At 39.1% G+C, this 22,344-nt stretch overlaps 1 pseudogene across 1 annotated transcript; it reads left to right on the top strand.

The window, feature by feature from the left end:
* The first annotated feature begins 18,647 nt into the window (after nt 1–18,647).
* Nucleotides 18,648–19,383, top strand: LOC147379966 (large ribosomal subunit protein uL6 pseudogene; annotated as a pseudogene). The gene has a single exon (XR_015165217.1). The product of XR_015165217.1 is annotated as a large ribosomal subunit protein uL6 pseudogene (transcript).
* Nucleotides 19,384–22,344: the final 2,961 nt, after the last annotated feature.

The raw sequence follows: 22,344 nt of genomic DNA, 5'->3' as shown, positions 1-22,344 counted from the left end.
GGAAGGACTGATGCTGAAGCTGAAACTCCAGTACTTTGGCCACCTCATGCAAAGAGTTGACTCATTGGAAAAGACCCTGATGCTGGGAGGGATTGGGGGTAGGAGGAGAAGGGGACGACAGAGGATGAGATGGCTGGATGGCATCACTAACTCGATGGACCTGAGTTTGGGTAAACTCCGGGAGTTGGTGATGGACAGGGAGGCCTGGCGTGCTTCAATTCATGGGGTCGCGAGGAATCGGACATGACTGAGCGACTGAATTGAACTGAACTGAACATACAATTAAACCAGTAATTGTATGAACAAAAGCAATAGATAAAGATAGTTCATCACTTCTTAACTGTTTTACTACATTTTTACTTTATGTTGTTATTGACATCTCCTGTATTAGTATGGTGAAAATATCTTCAAATAGTGTGCTGCTGTGTTTCTCTTGAAATTGGCCACAGTAGTATTCATACAATGGAAATTAGAAAATGCTACAAATTAGGTTTTCTTTTTCCATAAGGCTGGTTTTTAAATATTTAGCAGTATACCCCTCTATATGAGGGTGACAGACTGGATTGGACTAAACTTAGAAAAAAAGTACTTCATTAGGAAAGGTTTCAAATATATACAAAACTAGAATAATATTAAGAATACCCATGTACCTATTCCTACACATCAATAATTATCAGCATTTTGTCTGGAGTATTATAAATCAAATACCAGATATTATAGTTTTCAATCTTAAACAACTCTGCATACATGTCTAATGCCTAGGTGTTTAAAAAGATATAAGTATAATTTTATTATGCCACATGACAATAAGGAAAACTTTATGAAAATTTTAAATCTCAATCCATATTCAGATTCACTGATTGTTTTAAAAATACATTTTGAGAGTTGGTTGGTTTGAATCAGGAACCAAACAAATGAACTGGTCTTTTTAACAACTAAAAGAGACCAGAGAGCTGTGAGATCTGTCTGACATGTCATTAAAGAGCAGGAAGGGAAGATTTGACAGAACATAGTTCAAAGTAAGGATTAGAGAAAAATAAAACTGTTTCATGTTTATATCCTACTGAGATCAGACTCTTCAATAAACTGGTTATACAAAAAAAGCACACAATATATTCTGTGCTCTTAAAAAGCTCATGGTTTGGGGCAGTGGTGATGTTTAACATTTGAGGGGGTTATAGACATGTTTAAGAGATTATGAAACTTACCTGCATATGTGTAGCCACACTCGCTCACAAAATTATGAATGCTATTTGAAGCATAAACTCATCCTGCAGCCAATGGAATCAGAGTTAAGACATAGTATTAAGAAGACAGATACATTACCATATATAAAATAGAAAGCCAATGGGAATTTGCTGTATGACTGAGGAAACTCAAACTGGGGCTCTGTAACAACCTAGAGGGGTGGGAGGGAGGTTCAAGAGGGAGGGAATATAGCTATAGCTATTGCTGATTCATGTTGATGTTTGGCAGTAACCCAAACAATATTGTAGAACAATTATCCTTCAATTAAAAATAAATTTAATTATTAAAAGAGGGCAGGGAGGAAGACATGTAAATGAATAGTTTACAATCCAAAGCGATAATATTAGAACAAAACATGCGTGCTATGGGAGCCCAAAGCAAAAGAGTGCCTAATTTCTCTTAGGGCACAGGGAAATTGATGTTGAACGTGAACTTTGACATTTTGAATAAGAGTTTCTCAATCAGAAATGGTAACTAAGGCTAACAAGCTAAAGTTGCGGATGACAAGCGATGGTGCTAAATAAAGAGCTTAGCTGGAGGTCAAGAACCACACAGAGCCAAATTAAGGAATCTGAGTTTTCATTTGCCCCAGTCATTGTAAGATATTGAGAATGATGTGATCATATTTATTTTCATAAGGGACATGCAGCAACAGTGTTGAGGGAGGAATACCAGGTAGAGAGACTAAACACAATGAGGTCTAGTAGCTGCTATTATAATCACTGAAGTAAAATACATCAGTCTGGACTATGGCACAATCAGTGAGGTCAGAGAAGAAGGAAGATTTTAGAAGGTATTTAAGAAATAGAAGGAAATAGTACATACAAGTAAATGATAAGAGAAAGGTGAAATCTAGGAAAGCAATAATTCCTGTTTTAAGGTTCTGGTAGAGAAAGTAATGCTTTTTACTGAAATAAAGAATATGGTATGCTGTGGTCAAGGAAAGAGAGGGGACAGAAACAGGCCATTAGTTTGAGGCATGTTGAATCTGAGGCATCTGTGGAACAAACAGAAAGGAATTTCCAAAAGGAGAAAAGAGCCATTCTAGAACTTGGCCTGGGCTTCCCTGGTGGTTCAGTGGTAAAGAATCTGCCTGCAATGCAAGAGACCTGGGTTTGATCCTTGGGTTGGGAAGATCCCCAGGAGGAGGACATGGCAACTCACTCTAGTATTCTCGACTGGAGAAGTCATGGACAGAGGAGCCTGGTGGGCTGCAGTCCATAGGGTTGCACATAGTTGGACACAACTGAAGTGACTGAGCCGCAGCAGGAGTTGGCCTAATGCTTTAAGTGCATGATAAGCGTGGTCATTTATGCTTGGATATAGACCACAATTAGTTTTGGGACTCAGTGAACCTTTAGGCTTTCTCCATGGCCAAAATCTTATTCTCTAAAACTTTACCCAAGAAGCACTTAGATTAAAAAAAAAAAAAAGAAAAATTGTTAATTTCCCTATATTCTCTCTCTCTTTTTTCTTACTTAAATCCCATTTTATCTACAAACTGCAGATCTTCCCAAATGCAGATCTGATTAAACCCCTTTCCTGCTTACAACCTTTAAATAGCTCCCCATTGCCCCAGGACAAAGCTCAAACTCTTTACCCTCTCTTATTTAAGATAAGGATGATTATTTTTCAATGTGGATGTTAAATCTTCCAGGGAATCCTTCCTGACCCCCTAGGGACAGTTCTCTGAAGCAGAAAGTATTATAATCAATTAATTAGTTAATCAGTTTCTACTTAATCCACCCCTTCTACCAGGCAGCTTTCAGGAACTGGCTTCATTGAGTGATTTAGAAGAAGGTGGTTACTGTGGAGTAGGATTGAAGGCCTACTTTGTGCCAGGTTCTTTGAAAGGAGTTGAAATGACAGTGATGAGACGATTGCAAAGTAAACTCTAAATTGCTTTGTCTCAGTTATGTATTGTGTCCTCAAGAGATTAAAATTATAAAGTTACTTTTTAAGCATAGGATATGCTCCTGATCATTTCTCCTGGATTGATTATAGAATTCTCTCTGGTTATAAAACTGGACTCTGTGTTGGCCAGTTTCTGCCTTCTGCTCACTCCCAGAAGGGCAGTTCTTTAACCTGTCCTCCACTGAATTTCTTATCTGACAATGAAAAATAAGAGTCTAAATTAAGAGTTGAAGGTGAGAAAGCAGGCATGGAAACTGGGTGAGAAAAAAATAAACAGTGTGTAATTTTTACTTCGGAAAGGCAGCAAGTGAAATAAGCAAAAGAACAGCTATTTGAGTCACATTAAATTCTGTGCTGTGCTGTGTAAACACATCAAGAGGAAAGTGTTAATCTAATGCTGAACACACTATGAAAAATCTGTCAGTCCAAACTACTTTCTATTTTCAAGGGACTAGAGCTTTGCATTTCTTGGAAGCATTGATCAGTGTAAGTGCAGGTCGATCAAGTCCTTTGTGTTTGCATTTGAATGTTAATCAATCACATTTTATTAAAAATTTAAGGCAAGTGTGAAAATGGGAAAGTGTATGGGTCTGTGCTTATGACAAAGAAGTCAAGTTGAGATCCATTCAGAAATGGTTTGAGAATTTCATAATGTGTGGCATATTTGGGACCCTTCTGGATAACAGATACTAGTGGTAGTAATGGTGAGCTGGGGTTGGGGGTAGGACTAATGAACATTTATTGACAATCTCTCATTTGCAAGATGAGAAAGTGCCTTCCATGATGTCTGGACAAATCAACAGTGCATCTAAGCATTCCATTAATCATTACACAAATAATTATAGTAATAATTATCATAATTTAAAGTGTTTTGAATAATGCCATTTAAAAATATGTACTTTTTTTTTACTGTGGTAACATATACATAAAAAGAATTTACCATTTTAAACCATTTTTAAGTGTACAGAAGTGTGACATAAAGTACAGTTACATTGTTCTGCAAACATCACCACCATCTACCTCTAGAACTTTTACATCTTCCCAAACTGAAATTTCATATCTGTTACACAATAACTCTCCATTGCCCCCTCCCCTGAGCCCCTAACAACCACCATTTTTCTTCATCTCTATGAATTTGACTACACCAGGTATCTCAATATATGTGGAACTATACAATATTTGTTCTGTTGTGACTAGCTTATTTCACTTATCATAATGTCCTCAAGGTTCACCTATGTTGTAGCCTATGTCAAAATGTCCTTCCTTTTTAAGGCTGAATAATATTTCATTGTATGTATGTACCAAATACACTTTGTTTATTTATCAGCACACTTTGGTTGCTTCCATCTTTTGGCTATTGTGAATAATGTTGTTACGAATATGGGTGTACAAATGAATGTTCAAATCCCTGCTTTCAGTGCTTTGGGGTGTATACCCAGAAGTGGAATTGGTTGATCACATGGTAATACTATATTTAATTATTTGAGAAACTACCATTCACAGTGGCTGCAACATTTTATATTCCAATCAGCAATGCACAAATATTCCTCAAAATTTTATGTAACTAAAAATTAGGAGGAGAAGCATTGTAAAATGTTGGAAAGGAAAGCTGGGTTATTAAAAGGTAAATGGAAGAAAGTTCCCTTGTCTTGCTCTTCATTTTTAATTCTCTAAACCAGAAGAATTTCACAACTGGTGAGCCTCAGTGAAGTTTCAGGTATGTTCTGATGCTGGTCCTCTAAGCTCTGGTGCAGAGGGATGAAGTAGACTGTGGGGGAGGTGGTACTGGGACATCAGGCAGGGCCTGGGGCTAACAGCCTGCTACTTGGAACAGTTTTCCTCATTTTTCACACCAGTGTGCCTAACAAATGTCATCATTTTCTATGTAGGCTAGTATATGAAAAAGTTTAGGAGGCACTAGGGATAAATCCAGGATTAAAATTGGGAAGGGATGTAAAAGTATAAAATATTTGTTCAACATTAGTGTTTATTGAGCACCTGCTCTATTCCAGTGCCTGGGTCAGAATGTGAGGATACTGTGAGTAATAAAAAAATTAGAAACATGCTTTCAAAGAGCTCAGTCTCTTGAAGGTGAAGTATAAGTAAATAAGCAATGCAAATAGCTTGTAATCTACTGAGGGATGAGCAAACTACAAGGCCTTACATATTTACCACAGCCACCAACCCCCACCCGTTCAGATCTTGAGATTTGAAGACAGACCCCTCTGAACTCTTATTTCCTGTCATGGGAGGCCAAATGTAATACCTACTTCCCATTTTGTGGGATATGGATGCTCAAGGCCATGTCAGAAGACATATAGACTACATGAGTTGAATGCCACTGCTTTTAAAAAATTTTTTAAATTGATGGATAAAGTGTCAGGACTCCAGAAAATACTTTGCATTACAACAGAAAAAGAATTATAAAAACTCAAAAAGGCCATCCCAAAGACTTCTCTTTAACTGGTCTCCAGGCTGAGTCAGATTCTGATTCTCAGCACCCTGGATTTATATATTATGAGAACCACAACTGTGTAATACTATTGTTTGATTTTTCACCTGACTCCCATTTATCTCTAAGTGTCATGGTGGAAGAAATCCTACCTAGAAATATTTGTTGGATAAATAAGTGAGTATGTAGAAAGAGAGCTACAACATAATTGGGACCATCTACATGAAGTAGTCAGGATGCTCGCAGTAACTTGGAGAAACTGTACTCGGAAATTCGACACGACATACCCACTACTGGGAATTCCAACAAAATGGTGGCATGGCACTACCACAGCTCTTCCACTGCGGCACAGTAATTTTCAGAATGTCCTGCTAGCTCTCTTCCCTAAAATCTTCTCCTCCCCGCCCCACAAATGATCAGTCTATAACTGAGTGTCTACATAGGCTGCAATTGTCTGAATTCATGATGTTATTGTACAGTTTTTTGTTAAATGTGTATAATGTACAAATGAGACCCAGAAATATTGCCACAGTTTATCTAGAGTACTTTTAAGAGATTATTATCATAATTAGCACAATCATCTCAATTTTTCATCCAACTTTGATTGCTTATATTAAATATGCATTTGATGTTTGATTTGAGGTCGAAGGATGATAGAAACCTCTCATTTTAGCTTTCCCATTTTTAACCCAAAGTAAGATTATTTTTCAAAAGTCAAAAAGAATATCCCAGAGAAATAAGGAAATAGGGGGTGAGGACTGTGGTAAAAATGGTTTGTAATAAACATTTTGATCTGAAATTTTGTAAAAGCATACATGTCCTGATGGAAAGAGGATAATATCTTTTTAACTCAAAGCATCAGTGTTCCAATCTGGCTGAAATTCTGGGAAATGCTGGAAATTCCCAAAGCAAAGTGCCAGATGTCATTTCTGGACCATAGATACGTGGGCTTGGTTGCTAAGAAGATGCTGCCTTCCCTTCGCCACACTCATCTGATGCCCGAGCAACAGGGAGTTGATGTAAGCAGAGCAGGGATCTAACAATGTCAACTGTGCTGACATCATCCTAGCTGTGTGGAGCTGATGGGAATTCAGAATATCAAACATCTTATAAAGGGCAATGACCAGGTGTGACTCATTTCCCTGGAGAAATGGGAGAGAGGAAGGGAGAGGGCAGGATTATCTCACACTGGCACACAAACAGCCTTTCAAACTGAGCAATCTGACTGGCTTATTTAAAAGCAGCAAACAGTGTTCTGTATCCCTCATTTTTCTACCGGAAATACTTAATATTCTATTCTTATGTATTTCAGTGTAGAACCAAGCATTTCCACATTTAATATATCAAAATACACATCCCTTAGGATCATTAGTTTCTATTTTATGGAAGCCTGGCTATAAGGACAGTTCATACAAAGAATTTTGATTTTCTCTGTTTTCCCTTCAGCTATCACCTAGTGAACTGTCGAGGTATCACTGATTTGAAAAAGAGCTGAACAAAAGAGCATGCTATAGAACGGATGACATTGCTTTGGGGTTGCTGAATGAGCACAGCACTTCAGTATCCTAGCAGGGTATATTGCTTGGTGCCGGAGGAGGGGATGCATAGTGAATGTTTCTTGGGTGAATAATATGAAAACCCTGTAAGTTTGGGATTGTGGGTGCCAATATACAGACTCTCACCTACTGTATGGAATTGAGTATTTATAAATTACTTTTAATGGATAATGAGCAGTGAAATTGAGCAGTGACTACCACTGGTAATTACTGCTATAGTAATCAAAATTTGGTGTTGATAAAGGTACTGGTTTCACAAAGTTCTTGTACATTGGAACCTTTCATTAGAATGGTGGGGCTAGGGCAATTAGAAAGGAATGTACATCAGAGCCGTCAAAAGGCCTGCTTATTCTAAAGATTTAGTGTATTTTACCTGGTGGCTCAGATGGTAAAGAATCCTCCTGCAATGCAGGAAACCTGGGTTTGATCCCTGGGTCAGGAAGACCCCCTGGCATAGAGCACAGCAACCCACTCCAGTATTCTTGCCTGGAGAATCTCCATGGACAGAGGAGCCTGGCGGGCTACAGTCCATGGGGTCACAAAGAGTCAGACATGACTGAGCAACTAAACACAGTAACCCAAGAGGTAGGGTAGAACAACTGAGGGTTATATGCTCTCCAGAATAATCCCAACATGTCTTATCATTCTGTGGAATACTAATTTATCTATGCTTATGTCAGCCATAGCATAAGGAATCAAAGAGCAATAATTATTTTTACCTTGTACTCAATGTTAAAGTACCATTTATTCTTTCATTCACTATAAATGTTTAGTAAAATGGCATTGCATGATAGACTGTGAAACACTTTGGAATAGATGTATATCAGTTATGATAAGTATAGATTGGACAGAAACAGAATGATTATTGTATTTTAGATCAGTCTAAAGGCTAGTACTCAAACAGTTCAGATGGTGTTGGGGGCAATGGGAGGGGAATGTAACAAAGGAGGAGTGGCTTCTTTAGGATGATTTCTAGAATAACATAAAGAACTCCAGGTGGTTGTTATGAAGTAAGCTGATAAGAGACATGAAAGAATGCTAGCAAGTTCCTAAAGGCATCTTTAATGTCTGGAGCAGATGTTGGAAAATGTAGAACAATTTTATATTTCATTTCCTCTCCTTTGAAAGTTATTTTGTAAGGGATTTCTCTCTTTGTCTCCAGTCATAATTCCTAACAGGGAGACTGAGAATCACACAGTGGTTGCTAGTAATGTTTGATGATGATGATGGTGAAGAAGAATTTGTGCATCCTGGACAAGTAGTTCTCACACTGGCTCTGAGGATCCTCTAGAATGTCCTGGTGGAATATCTCCATGTTCCTGAAGAGTTGCTATCATAATATTCCCTGGATTATGACTACTATAAAAATCTGTTCATGTTTTCTCCTTCAATTTCCAGAAGGACCTACCTGATGGTTGTTATGGGTCCCCTTTGGGGATGACATGATGTTCTGCTACAGGGTAGAAAGGGTAAAAGATGTGAAATCATTATCCTTGAGACAGAATATTACTTCAGTTGAGAGCATGTGGTTATCACTATTTTATAAATCATGTGGACTAAGGCAAAGCTTCTCCCTCTGCACCTTATGGAGAGAAAATAGTATTCCTTATCACCAATGGACAGAACAACACTGTAGCATGTCTCCCCTTGGGGGGCCAATCTTAATACTTAGCCTGAGATGTGAAGGAAAATTTAGAAGCTATAAGGGAGCAATTTTATAACTGCTTAGAAAATTCCTCCCCTTAGGTTTTGTTTAGAGAATGATTGTATGATTTGTATGATTGGTAATCACGCCTACATTTCTTTTGAGGAAGACAATAGTTGTTTCTCTCTTAAAATAATCACATCTAGTAAAGAAAGCTTCTATACACTTCTGCTGCCATCAGGATGCTGAACTAGACAGGATGTAAACGAAGAATATGGAGTTCTTGAAAACTTCTTGAGCTTGAAATGCAGAATAGAGATCAAAACAGTTATAAGCAGTGTTCCTTGTTACTTTGCTGACCACACAGGGTTATGAAACTGTGATTAGCCCCCTTCTAGTTCCTGCTTATTTAACTTATATGCAGAGTACATCATGAGAAATGCTGCGCTAGAAGAAGCACAAGCTGGAATCAAGATTGCCGGGAGAAATATCAATAACCTCAGATATGCAGACGACACCATCCTTATGGCAGAAAGTGAAGAGGAACTAAAAAGCCTCTTGATGAAAGTGAAACTGGAGAGTGAAAAAGTTGGCTTAAAGTTCAACATTCAGAAAACTAAGATCATGGCATCTGGTCCCATCACTTCATGGCAAATAGATGGGGAAACAGTGGAAACAGTGTCAGATTTTATTTTAGGGGGCTCCAAAATCCCTGCAGATGGTGATTGCAGCCATGAAATTAAAAGATGCTTACTCCTTGGAAGGAAAGTTATGACCAACCTAGATAGCATATTCAAAAGCAGAGACATTACTTTGCCAACAAAGGTCCATCTAGTCAAGGCTATGGTTTTTCCTGTGGTCATGTATGGATGTGAGAGTCGGACTGTGAAGAGCTGAGCGCCGAAGAATTGATGCTTTTGAACTGTGGTGTTGGAGAAGACTCTTGAGAGTCCCTTGGACTGCAAGGAGATCCAACCAGTCCATTCTGAAGGAGATCAATCCTGGGTGTTCTTTGGAAGGACTGATGCTAAAGCTGAAACTCCAATACTTTGGCCACCTCATGCAAAGAGTTGACTCACTGGAAAAGACTCTGATGCTGGGAGGGATTGGGGGCAGGAAGAGAAGGGGACGACAGAGGATAAGATGGCTGAATAGCATCAGTGACTGGATAGACATGAATTTGAGTGAACTCTGGGAGTTGGTGATGGACAGGGAGGCCTGGCGTGCTGCAATTCATGGGGTTGCAAAGAGTCGGACATGACTGAACAACTGAACTGAGCTGAACTGAGGTCCTTTATGAATAATTGTATAATCAGTGATTATTATTAGAGTAGGGCTTATTTATTTACCTTGGAAAACTCTACTAGCTATGAGATTTGGGGAGTGTATATTAAAATAAGTGGGAGGTGATTTACTATGTACACACTAAAACTGCTGTCATAAGAGCTCAAAATACAGAAGTTTAAACAAGATAAAGTTTACTTCTGTCTCATACAGTAGTCCAGAGTGGTAAGGTGGCTCTGTCAATCTCAACTTCAGTCTTTTATTTCTGGGTGCAAGAGAGCAGTTCCCTTTCTTTCCATCTCCCAGGCAGCCAGTGGATAGGAGGAAGAAGTCAGGGTAGTTCGTGTCCAGTTGTTTTAAAAACAAGACCTGGAAGGGACACATATTGCTTCTCATATCCCACTTGTTTGAGTCTATAATATGGACAGATTCACCTGCCAGGAAAGCTGAGAGGTCTTGAAATACTCTGGTAAAACTATTGCTATGGAGATACTGGGGACAACCAGTAGTTGTCCACAAGGCCTTAGGAGATCTGGGTTTGGAGGATGCTGAGAGATATTAAGGGCCTCAGCTATAGTGCTTTTCAAAGTACATTTCCTCACAGCCTGGAAGAATCATTCTATCCTAATGGAGACTGTAGTAGGTTAGTGACTTTCAGTATTCAGAAGAGGAGCATCTATGGGAAAGTGATAATATGTGATGCCCAGAGAAATTGTTTCACCTGGTACTCCCAAGATAATGATTGACAGCATGGCCATAAAAATCCCTTAGAATGCTTCTTCTCAAGAGAGGCTAAGGGAACCTCAGCTTTATCCAAGGACTTGGAGCCACAGATTCTTTCTGCTATATGAGCTTCTGTGAAAAGGAAAGGGCAAACCAGTACCTTCAGGGGAAGGTATAGTTAGATTTTACGGAAATGACTTGTTAAAGAGGATGGTGAATTTCCACTAGAAAATGTTGACTGGAGTCATAGGAACACTAGATCTTCAGTGATTTGAGGTTTTGGAATAAAATCTAAAAAAAGATAATTAATAAAGAAGATGGTACTAGAAAGGGGTTGGCAGTTACAGGATCCTTTATTTTTGCTGTTTGTTGTTATTTAGTCACTAGCTGTGTCCAACTCTGTTACTACCCCATGGACTGTATATAGCCCTGCCAGTTTCCTCTGCCCATGAGATTTCTTTTAAATAAGGCCAAATTAAGTGGAGGCCTGTTGTTAGCTAATGTGACTGGTTCCTTAGGAGTTCCACTGTTGCCCAGAAGACTGTTATATATTCTGTATAACTTTAAGACATGTAGGATTTGCCACAATGCTTTAGTTAAAAGTATGCCAGCATTGGACACGACTGAGCGACTTCACTCTTCACTTTCATGCACTGGAGAAGGAAATGGCAACCCACTCCAGTGTTCTTGCCTGGAGAATCCCAGGGACGGGTGAGCCTGGTGGGCTGCCATCTTTGGGGTCGCAGAGTTGGACACGACTGAAGTGACTTAGCAGCAGCAGCAGAAAGGTCAGATATCTATGGCTACAAACATGAGGCATGGTTGGCAGAGCTGGTGATGGTGGTAGTGGTTGGCAGTGCTGGGTATAATATGGAGGGTAAGTTAAGTGTGATACACACAGGACCCACAGTTAATCCATAAGATTTTCCTGGTTCAAGTTGCTTATGAGTCAGTGTTCCTCTAAAAGTGGATAAAGGTTTGAGGATGCCTTAATGAGTTTCTAATTACTCTGAGAATCTGTAAAAATCTTATTTAGATTGTCCTATTTAGATCTCACAAGGTCCTTTGGAATCATCTTAGACTGGCAGAGGTTACTGGGTCACCAGAACTTGTGATAAGTAAGTTCTGACACTGATATGAAAATATGTCCCTTCAGCCCAGCCTGTTTCTAATCTGAGCCCTGGTATAGTTTTTGGTCTCAGGACCTTAGCCAAAACAGTGCCTCTGGCAGTGTACAGTCTCTGCAAAAGTACAAAGAAGAGGTGTTTCCCCATCCAGTTCAGTTCAGTTCAGTCGCTCAGTCGTGTCTGACTCTTTGCAACCCCATGAATTGCAGCACGCCAGGCCTCCCTGTCCATCACAGACTCCCGGAGTTCACTCAGACTCACGTCCATCGAGTCAGTGATGCCATCCAGCCATCTCATCCTCTGGCATCCCCTTCTCCTCCTGCCCCCAATCCCTCCCAGCATCAGAGTCTTTTCCAATGAATCAACTCTTTGCATGAGGTGGCCAAAGTACTGGAGTTTCAGCTTTAACATCATTCCTTCCAAAGAAATCCCAGGGCTGATCTCCTTCAGAATGGACTGGTTGGATCTCCTTGCAGTCCAAGGGACTCTCAAGAGTCTTCTCCAACACCACACTTCAAAAGCATCAGTTCTTCGGTGCTCAGCCTTCCTCATAGTCCAACTCTCACATCCATACATGACCACAGGAAAAACCATAGCCTTGACTAGATGTACTTTTGTTGGCAAAGTAATGTCTCTGCTTTTCAATACGCTATCTAGGTTGGTCATAACTTTCCTTCCAAGGAGTAAGCATCTTTTAATTTCATGGCTGCAGTCACCATCTGCAGTGATTTTGGAGCCCAAAAAATAAAGTCTGACACTGTTTCCATTGTTTCCCCATCTATTCCCATGAAGTGATGGGACCGGATGCCATGATCTTCATTTTCTGAATGTTGAGCTTTAAGCCAACTTTTTCACTCTCCACTTTCACTTTCATCAAGAGGCTTTTTAGTTCCTCTTCACTTTCTGCCATAAGGGTGGTGTCATCTGCATATCTGAGGTTATTGATATTTCTCGCGGCAATCTTGATTCCAGCTTGTGTTTCTTCCAGGCCAGCATTTCTCATGATGTACTCTGCATATAAGTTAAATAAACAGGGTGACAATATACAGCCTTGACGTACTCCTTTTCCTATTTGGAACCAGTCTGTTGTTCCATGTCCAGTTCTAACTGTTGCTTCCTGACCTGCATACAGGTTTCTCAAGAGGCAGGTCAGGTGGTCTGGGATTCCCATCTCCTTCAGAATTTTCCACAGTTTATTGTGATCCACACAGTCAAAGGCTTTGGCATAGTCAATCAAGCAGAAATAGATGTTTTTCTGGAACTCTCTTGCTTTTTCCATGAGCCAGTGGATGTTGGCAATTTGATCTCTGGTTCCTCTGCCTTTTCTAAATCCAGCTTGAACATCAGGAAGTTCACGGTTCACGTATTGCTGAAGCCTGGCTTGGAGAATTTTGAGCATTACTTTACTAGCACGTGAGATGAGTGCAATTGTGCAGTAGTTTGAGTATTCTTTGGCAATGCCTTTCTTTGGGATTGGAATGAAAACTGACCTTTTCCAGTCCTGTGGCCACTGCTGAGTTTTCCAAATTTGCTGGCATATTGAGTGCACCACTTTTATAGCATCATCTTTCAGGATTTGAAATAGCTCAACTGGAATTCCATCACCTCCACTAGCTTTGTTCGTAGTGATGCTTTCTAAGGCCCACTTGACTTCACATTCCAGGATGTTTGGCTCTAGGTCAGTGATCACACCATCATGATTATCTGGGTCATGAAGATCTTTTTTGTACAGTTCTTCTGTGTATTCCTGCCACCTCTTCTTAATATCTTCTGCTTCTTTTAGGTCCCTACCATTTCTGTCCTTTATCGAGCCCATCTTTGCATGAAATGTTCCCTTGGTATCTCTAATTTTCTTGAAGAGATCTCTTGTCTTTCCCATTCTCTTGTTTTCCTCTATTCTTTGCATTGATCCCTGAAGAAGGCTTTCTTATCTCTTCTTGCTATTCTTTGGAACTCTGCATTCAAAACTACTTAATATATGCCTATAAGCTTCATTGGTGAGACAATAGTAGACTGGACCCACAAGCCTCCTAAGATTTAGGATTATTTGCTCAAATGTTGTTGGTATATTTTGTACTTTTTGTAGTAACAGAGTCCTATCAAAACTGTATGCAAAGAGCTTTATGCTGTTGATAATATTATGATGATATTTGGCCAAGGGATCCAGAGTTTTCATATCCAGATCTTTACTGGCCGTTATCACCTAGGAAGACTCCATGAAGTAGTTGCATAGAGAAGGCAAATAAAAGTCATATTGTTATTATCTGCACTGCATCCAAACTCCAATGCAGAGCTCTGGTACATATAGCTGGACTTTTTTGGCGAGGTCCTTTACTTAAGCACTGTATATGTTGAACAGCAAAAAGCCAGAAGCTGAAAGGCCCACTTGCTTCATTTTCACCTCCCAGCTAAAACCTTGGCTTGCATATTACAGTTCAGGCCTCACACACCCTTGACAAGCAGAAAGGAAAGCAAGGTTGAGAGACCTAAGTAAGGTGGATAAGAGTTCAAACTTTAGGATCATACTTTAAATCTCCAAATTCCTGGGACTCAGTTTCCAAAAAGGACAAAACGACCCAGAGGCCATTCCTAATTGCCTTGAAATTCTAACCACTGGAATTGAGGCCTAGTGTGTTCTCTTGTTTGACCAATTTAGATCAGTTCAGTTCAGTTCAATTCAGTCCCTCAGTTGTATCCGACTCTTTGCGACCCCGTGAATTGCAGCATGCCAGGCCTCCCTGTCCATCACCAACTCCTGGAGTTCACTCAAACTCACGTCCATCGAGTTGGTGATGCCATCCAGCCATCTCATCCTCTGTCGTCCCCTTTTCCTCCTGCCCCCAATCCCTCCTAGCATCAGAGTCTTTTCCAATGAGTCAGCTCTTCGCATGAGGTGGCCAAAGTACTGGAGTTTCAGCTTTAGCATCATTCCTTCCAAAGAAATCCCAGGACTGATCTCCTTTAGAATGGACTGGTTGGATCTCCTTGCAGTCTAAGGGACTCTCAAGAGTCTTCTCCAACACCACAGTTCAAAAGCATCAATTCTTTAGCGCTCAGCCTTCTTCACAGTCCAACTCTCACATCCATACATGACCACAGGAAAAACCACAGCCTTGACTAGATGGACCTTTGCTGGCAAAGTAATGTCTCTGCTTTTCAATATGCTATCTAGATTGGTCATAACTTCCCTTCCAAGGAGTAAGCGTCTTTTAATTTCATGGCTGCAGTCACCATCTGCAGTGATTTTGGAGCCCCCCAAAATAAAGTCTGACACTGTTTCCACTGTTTCCCCATCTATTTGCCATGAAGTGATGGGACCAGATGCCATGATCTTAGTTTTCTGAATGTTGAGCTTTAAGCCAACTTTTTCACTCTCTTTCAGTTTCATCAAGAGGCTTTTTAGTTCCTCTTCACTTTCTGCCGTAAGGGTGGTATCATCTGCATATCTGAGATTATTGATATTTCTCCCTGCAATCTTGATTCTAGCTTGTGCTTCTTCCAGCCCAGCAACCCACCTCTTATTTGAGGGTGTAAAGGAAACAGGACATTATAGAGGATATCAGTGGGGAGGGGTTATCAGTGTGCCCAGGAGGTCCAAGAAGCTCCTTTAAGGGACCCATAGCTACCTTATTCTCTCCAGAAATATGATATTGTTCTTGGAATAATGCAAACCTAAGAAATAGGCCACAGTTTTGGATATTCCCAGCTGAGAATTCTGCATTTATGCTTTTGGTTTTACCTGGTTTTATAGCATAGACTCTGGATGAATACTGAGAAGGAGTGAATGGAATCTATTTGGGATGCCACCAGCAGACACATTATGTGGCTCAAATCCTTACAGTAATTTCAATGGCATAATGTAAAATAGAACGCAGAGTTTTCACCATTAGGATCATTGCCCTGACCAGATCAAGCTTTTCCCCTTTCTTTGAAGAAATGCTGCCTGTGTTGAGTTCTGCACACATGCTTTAAATAACTCATTATTTTCTCACAAGATCTTTTGTTAACGTTTCATCATTGAGATATTATTTCCCTGATTTGTATTTCAATATTTTCTTTCTTATTTTACAACATTAATTTTGTTTTAAATCCCCTATCTCCTGAAGCACACTGTTTTCTTGCCTGGGGATATAGTTTTCCATTTGGCACTTTCATTTTGATTGAGGGATCAAACAATAAAGGCTCATCTCTGTACAAAGGACAGTTTATTATTTATGTGTATCAGAAAAACGTGTAGCTTTCTGCAGTGTGTGGGAAATGGAGGGAGTGAATATTCCACCTATCTGATTGATAGTTATATTAAAGGTTGTAGTCAGTTATATAAGTCCCTTTGGGTTGCGTATGATAAGAGCCTTATGTTTTCTTTGAAATATTATTTCAGTAAATATTCGGTATTTATAATTTATTGCTTGTCCTGCTGTATTTTCCAACTGCTGTCCACCAAAGGATCACAATAGGAATGTTGTTTGGAAAATGTTAATTGTTGAAAATGTGTTTTGAAAAATAACACTTAAGGAAAATATATTTTAAAAAATTGTATGCTTCCTGACCTAAATATTGACATTTAAGGTCTGGGATTATTGCAGACCTTTCTTGCATTGATCTTTCTCTGGTGGCTCTAGAAAAAAATCCCTTCAGGCAATATTATTTAACATAATTGGTTTTTTAGCATATTGAGAGATAAGGAACAATGTAATCTAGTGTTCCAATTTGGAACTGGAATGTCATACAGACCAAGGCCAAACTGTGATTTTCTCTACAATAGGGACTGGTATATTTTTCTGCTGCTGCTACTGCTGCTGCTGCTGCCAAGTCGCTTCAGTCGTGTCCGACTCTGTGCGACCCCATAGACGGCAGCCCACCAGGCTCCCCCGTCCCTGGGATTCTCCAGGCAAGAACACCGGAGTGGGTTGCCATTTCCTTCTCCAATGCGTGAAAGTGAAAGTGAAGTCGCTCAGTCATGTCCAACTCTTCGCGACCCCATGGACTGCAGTCTACCAGGCTCCTCCGTCCATGGGATTTTCCAGGCAAGAGTACTGGAGTGGGGTGCTATCGCCTTCTCCAATATTTTTCTAGGTTGAAATATTCTTTATTGTGTTTTTTTTGGTTTTTGTTTTTTGAATCTCAATCCATCATCAGTATTAGAGGTTTCTTTCTAAAAGAAAATAAAATTCTCCTCCAAAAGTACGCTGTGAAGATTGATAATAATAATTTCTTTTTAAAAATTTCATGTGGATATATGGCAAAACCAATACAATATTGTAAAGTTAAAAAATAAAACAATTAAAAATAAATAAATAAAGGGTTAGTGCCATCTATCAGGAAAAAAAAATCTTCAGGTTGCTTTTAACTTTTTTTTTTTTTTTCCCACTTGGTTAGAAGTATTTTAGAAGTTGAAAAGCATAAGTCTGAGCAATATCCTGAAGTAGTGACACTAATTCACTGTTTGAATCAGTGACAGTGACTCAACTATTCTTCTTACCTTCTATTGGATAGTATGAAAATACTAAAAGTAACCCTTTTTATTCAGTATCAACATTTATATCCTTTTAGAATTCTTGAGTCCTCAAACTCACATTGAAATATAAATTGCCTTTACAACATCAAAACAATTTTGTAACATACAATTTTTTAGGGGAAATAAAATGGACCAATGGAAGTGTCTTTAAAATGATTATGTGATAGAGTGGCTTTCACACTGTACAATCCCATCAAAATATAAGCACTGGGGACTTCACCACGCACGTGGCTACCTACTAGCTTTTGGGTATCAGAGTGCACACCGTTTTTCCCCAGGGGCTTACAAATGTCCTGGAGATAGTCATACTAGAAAGTTCAAATGGAATTCAGTCAAATCTCAGGTTATGGTTTGATAAAAGCAAAATTCAGATGTCTTGCAGGACTTGGCTGTACTGAGTAGAATATCCAACTTCCATCTCAGCACAGTGTTTGCTCAGGTGAATAGCCACAGACAGTATGCATATGTGGGTTTGGCCTCCCACGCGGATGCCCTTTAAAGGATATTCTAGGTCTTTCCCCTTAGCTTTTGGTTCTATCCATTTCATCTATGATCATGCTCTACTCCCCATTCTGCCAGTCTGTGTACCCCTCATTTAGAGATCCTTCACAGAAGTTTTCTGGGACTTTCTATCTATTGTCTGTCCCATCTACAGTTTTGTATAAATCTATATCTTGCCTATTTTCAAGAGCTTTTCTGCTCTTAACAAATTTTACCTTTTGCAGATCCAAATTCATATGAATCAAAACTATTGTCAAAACTATTGTTTTTGAAGAGGGCTTTAAGAAACCATTTGGAAGTTAAAAAAAAAATACAAGAGATTAATGACTAGCTGAACTTTGTGTACTGCTACTATAAATATTCCAGTTCCCCTTGAGGCTGACCAGGACAAGCTCATCTCCAAAGGAAAGAAAAGCACAGAGAATAATCCAAGTTTCTATTTACTGCCTTCACTATACTTCAGAGTACCTCTAAAGTACAGAGCTACTATACCCAGGCAGGATTACTGAAAATAGACACTTTGGTGAAATTATTGAATTACAAAGATAAACAGAAATTTCTGCAAACTTTCAGTCAGTTGACTTAAACAAAACAAGGCAACACACACACACACACAAGCCCCAAACATACAGGACACTCCCATTTATTTAAAAAGGAAAATGGCTCTTTTTGCCGCATCTGCTGCAAGAATGAAGACCATTCTCAGCAATCAGACTGTCGACATCCCAGAAAATGTTGACATTAACTTGAAGGGACGGACAGTTATTGTGAAGGGCCCCAGAGGCACCCTGCGGAGGGACTTCAATCATATCAATGTAGAACTCAGTCTCCTTGGAAAGAAAAAGAAGAGGCTCCGTGTTGATAAATGGTAGGGAAACAGAAAGGAACTGGCCACTGTTCGCACAATCTGTAGTCACGTACAGAACATGATCAAGGGTGTTACACTGGGCTTCCGTTACAAGATGAGGTCGGTGTATGCCCACTTCCCCATCAATGTTGTTATTCAGGAGAATGGTTCTCTTGTGGAAATCCGAAATTTTTTGGGTGAAAAATATATACACAGGGTTCGAATGAGGCCAGGGGTTGCCTGTTCAGTATCTCAAGCCCAGAAAGATGAGTTGATTCTTGAAGGAAATGACATTGAACTTGTGTCAAATTCAGCTGCTTTGATTCAGCAAGCCACCACAGTTAAAAACAAGGATATCAGAAAATTTTTGGATGGTATCTATGTTTCTGAAAAAGGCACAGTTCAGCAGGCTGATGAATAAGATCTCAGTGATCCTGCTGCAGAAACAACAAGATAGCAGATGGTTCTATGGACTCAGTTGTGATGTTTTAAAGAGACAATAAAAACTCTTGATTTGAGGGAAAAAATAAATAAAAATAATAAATAAATAAATAAATAAAAAGGAAAATGATACTAGCATGAAACTTCTCATCTCCAACGTTGAAAGCTGGAAAATAATGAGACAATGTTGTAGCATAGTTTCTTTAAAAAGGAATATGATCTGAATAAAGTAATTAAAATATTTAAAGAAAATTTAGAAAACTATTGTATGATCTTGCACCTGTAGGAACCTAAAAAAGTAAACTCAGAAATCATATAGGAAAAAAATAGAGGTATTAAACTACATTAAAAACGTTTGAGTATAATATATTCAGTAAATAAAGTTTAAAAATAACAGAGTTGACTGGAAAAATTATTTGCAACCCAAATGATACCAAAAAGCTAATCTATTTGATTCTACATATTGATAAGATAAAAGATCTAATAGAAAGATGTACAAAAGGTATAAATAACTATGAGAAGAGAAAAATCTACATGGTATTTAAACATTTATTAAAATGCTTTACCATATTAACAGGAAAATAAAAATTAAAGCAACAAAAAGATATTCTTTACCCATCCGATTAGCAAAAACTACAGAGCTGTCAAAGATACAACATAGATTGCTTTGACACTTGGCAAGGTGAAGTGCTATAACTTTGCCATGAAAAATCTAGAAATTTATAATATAATTTTAAAACATATCCCAATCTATGCCCCAACCACTGATGCTGAAGAAGTTGAAGTTGACCAGCTCTATGAAATGTGTGTGGACGCACAAGACCTTCTGGAACTAACACCAAAAAAAAAAAAAAAAAAGATGTCCTTTACACCATAGGGGATTGGAATGCAAAAGTAGAAAGTCAAGAGATACCTGGAGTAACAGGCAAATTTGGCCTTGGAGTAAAAAATGAAGCAGAGAAAAGGCTAATAGAGTTTTGTCAAAAGAACACATATCATAGCAAACACTCTCTTCCAACAACACAAGAGACAGCTTTACACATGGACATCACCAAATGATCAATACTGAAATCAGGTTGATTATATTCTTCACAGCCAGAGATGGAGGAGTTCTATACAGTCAGCAACAATAATACTGGGAGCTGACTGAGGCTCAGATCATCAGCTCCTTATAGCAAAATTCAGGCTCAATTGAAGAAAGTAGAGAAAATCACTAGACCATTCAGGTATGACCTAAATCAAATCCCTTATGATTATACAATGGAGGTGAACAGTAGATTCAAGGGATTAGATCTGGTAGACAGAATGCAGGAAGGACTATGGACAGAGGTTTGTAACATCATACAGGAGGCAGTGATCAAAACCATCGCCAAGACAAAGAATGCAAAAAGGCAAAATGGTTGTCTGAGGAGGCCTTACAAATAGCTGACAAAAGAAGAGAAGCAAAAGGCAAAGAAAAAGGGAAAGATATAGCCAACTGAAAGCAGAGTTCCAGAAAACAGCAAGGAGAGATAAGAAAGGCTTCTTAAGAGAACAATGCAAAGAAATAGAGGAAAACAATAGAATTGGAAACACTAGAGATCTCTTCAGAAAATTAGAGATACAAAGGGAATATTTTGTGCAAAGATGGGCACAACAAAGGACAGAAACAGTATAAACCTAAGAGAAGCAGAAGAGATTAAGGAGAGGTGGCCAGAATACACAGAAGAACTATACAAAAAAGGTCTTAATGACCCAGATAACCACGGTGGTGTGGTTACACACCTAGAACCAGACATCCTAGAGTGAGAAATCAAGTGGGCCTTAGGAAGCATCACTACAAACAAAGCTAGTGGAGGTGATGGAATTCCAATTGAGCTATTTCGAATCCTAAAAGATGATGCCATTAAAGTGCTGCACTCAATATATCAGCAAATTTGGAAAACTCAGCAGTGTCCACAGGACTTGAAAAGGTCAATTTTCATTCCAATCTCAAAGAAGGTCAATGCCAAAGAATGTTCAAACTACCATACAATTGTGCTCATTTCACATGCTAGCAAGATAATGCTCAAAATCTTTCAAGCTAGACTTCAGCAGTACATGAACCAAGAATTTCCAAAGGCACAAGCTGGATTTAGAAGAGGCAGAGGAACCAGAGTTCAAATTGACAACATGTGTTGGATCATAGAGAAAGCAAAGGAATTCTACCAAAACATCCATTTCTGCTTCATTGACTATTTGAAAGCTTTTGACTGTGTTATTGTTTTTCAGTTGCTAAGTTGTGTCCAACTCTTTTAGACTCCAACTGCAGAAGTCAGGCTTCTCTGTCCTTCACTATCTCCCTGAGGTTTCTCAAACTCATGTCCATTGAGACAGTGATGCCATCCAATCATCTCATCCTCTGTCATCCCCTTATCTTCTTGCCTTCAATCTTTCCCAGCAGCAGGGTCTTTTCAAATGAGTCAATTATTTGCATCAGGTGGCCAAAATATTGGAGCTTCAGCTTCAACATCTGTCCTTCCAATGAATATTCAGGACTGATTTCCTTTAGGATTGCCTGGTTTGATCTCCTTGCAGTCCAAGGGACTCTCAAGAGTCTTCTCCAGCACCACAGTTTGAAGGTGTCAATTCTTCAGCACTCAGCCTTCTTTATGGTTCAACTCTCACATCCATAAATGACTGTGTGGATCACAACAAACTCTGGAGAATTCTTAAAGAGATGGGAATACCAGACCTCCTTACCTGCATCCTGAGAAACCTGTATGCAGGTCAAGAAGCAACAGTTAGAACCAGACTTGGAACAATGGACTGTTTCAAAATTGGAAAAGGAGTACATCAAGGCTGTATATTGTCACCCTGCTTATTTAACTTATATGCAGAGTACATCATGTGAAATGCTGGGCTGGATAAATCATAAGCTGGAATCAAGATTGCCAGGAAAAATATAAACAACCTTATATACATAGATTATACCACTCTAATGTCAGAAAACAAAGAGGAATTAAAGAGCTTCTTGATGATGGTGAAAGAGGAGAGTGAAAAGTTGGCTTAAAGCTCAACATTCAAAAAACTATGATCATGGCATTTGGTCCGGTCACTTCATGCAAAT

This window comes from Bos grunniens, chromosome 1 (genome assembly GCF_055505025.1).
Source record: "Bos grunniens cultivar Pamir isolate PY7600 chromosome 1, Bosgru_T2T1.0, whole genome shotgun sequence".
Taxonomy (NCBI): Eukaryota; Metazoa; Chordata; class Mammalia; order Artiodactyla; family Bovidae; genus Bos; species Bos grunniens.
This window is presented reverse-complemented; position numbering and strand designations above follow the sequence as displayed.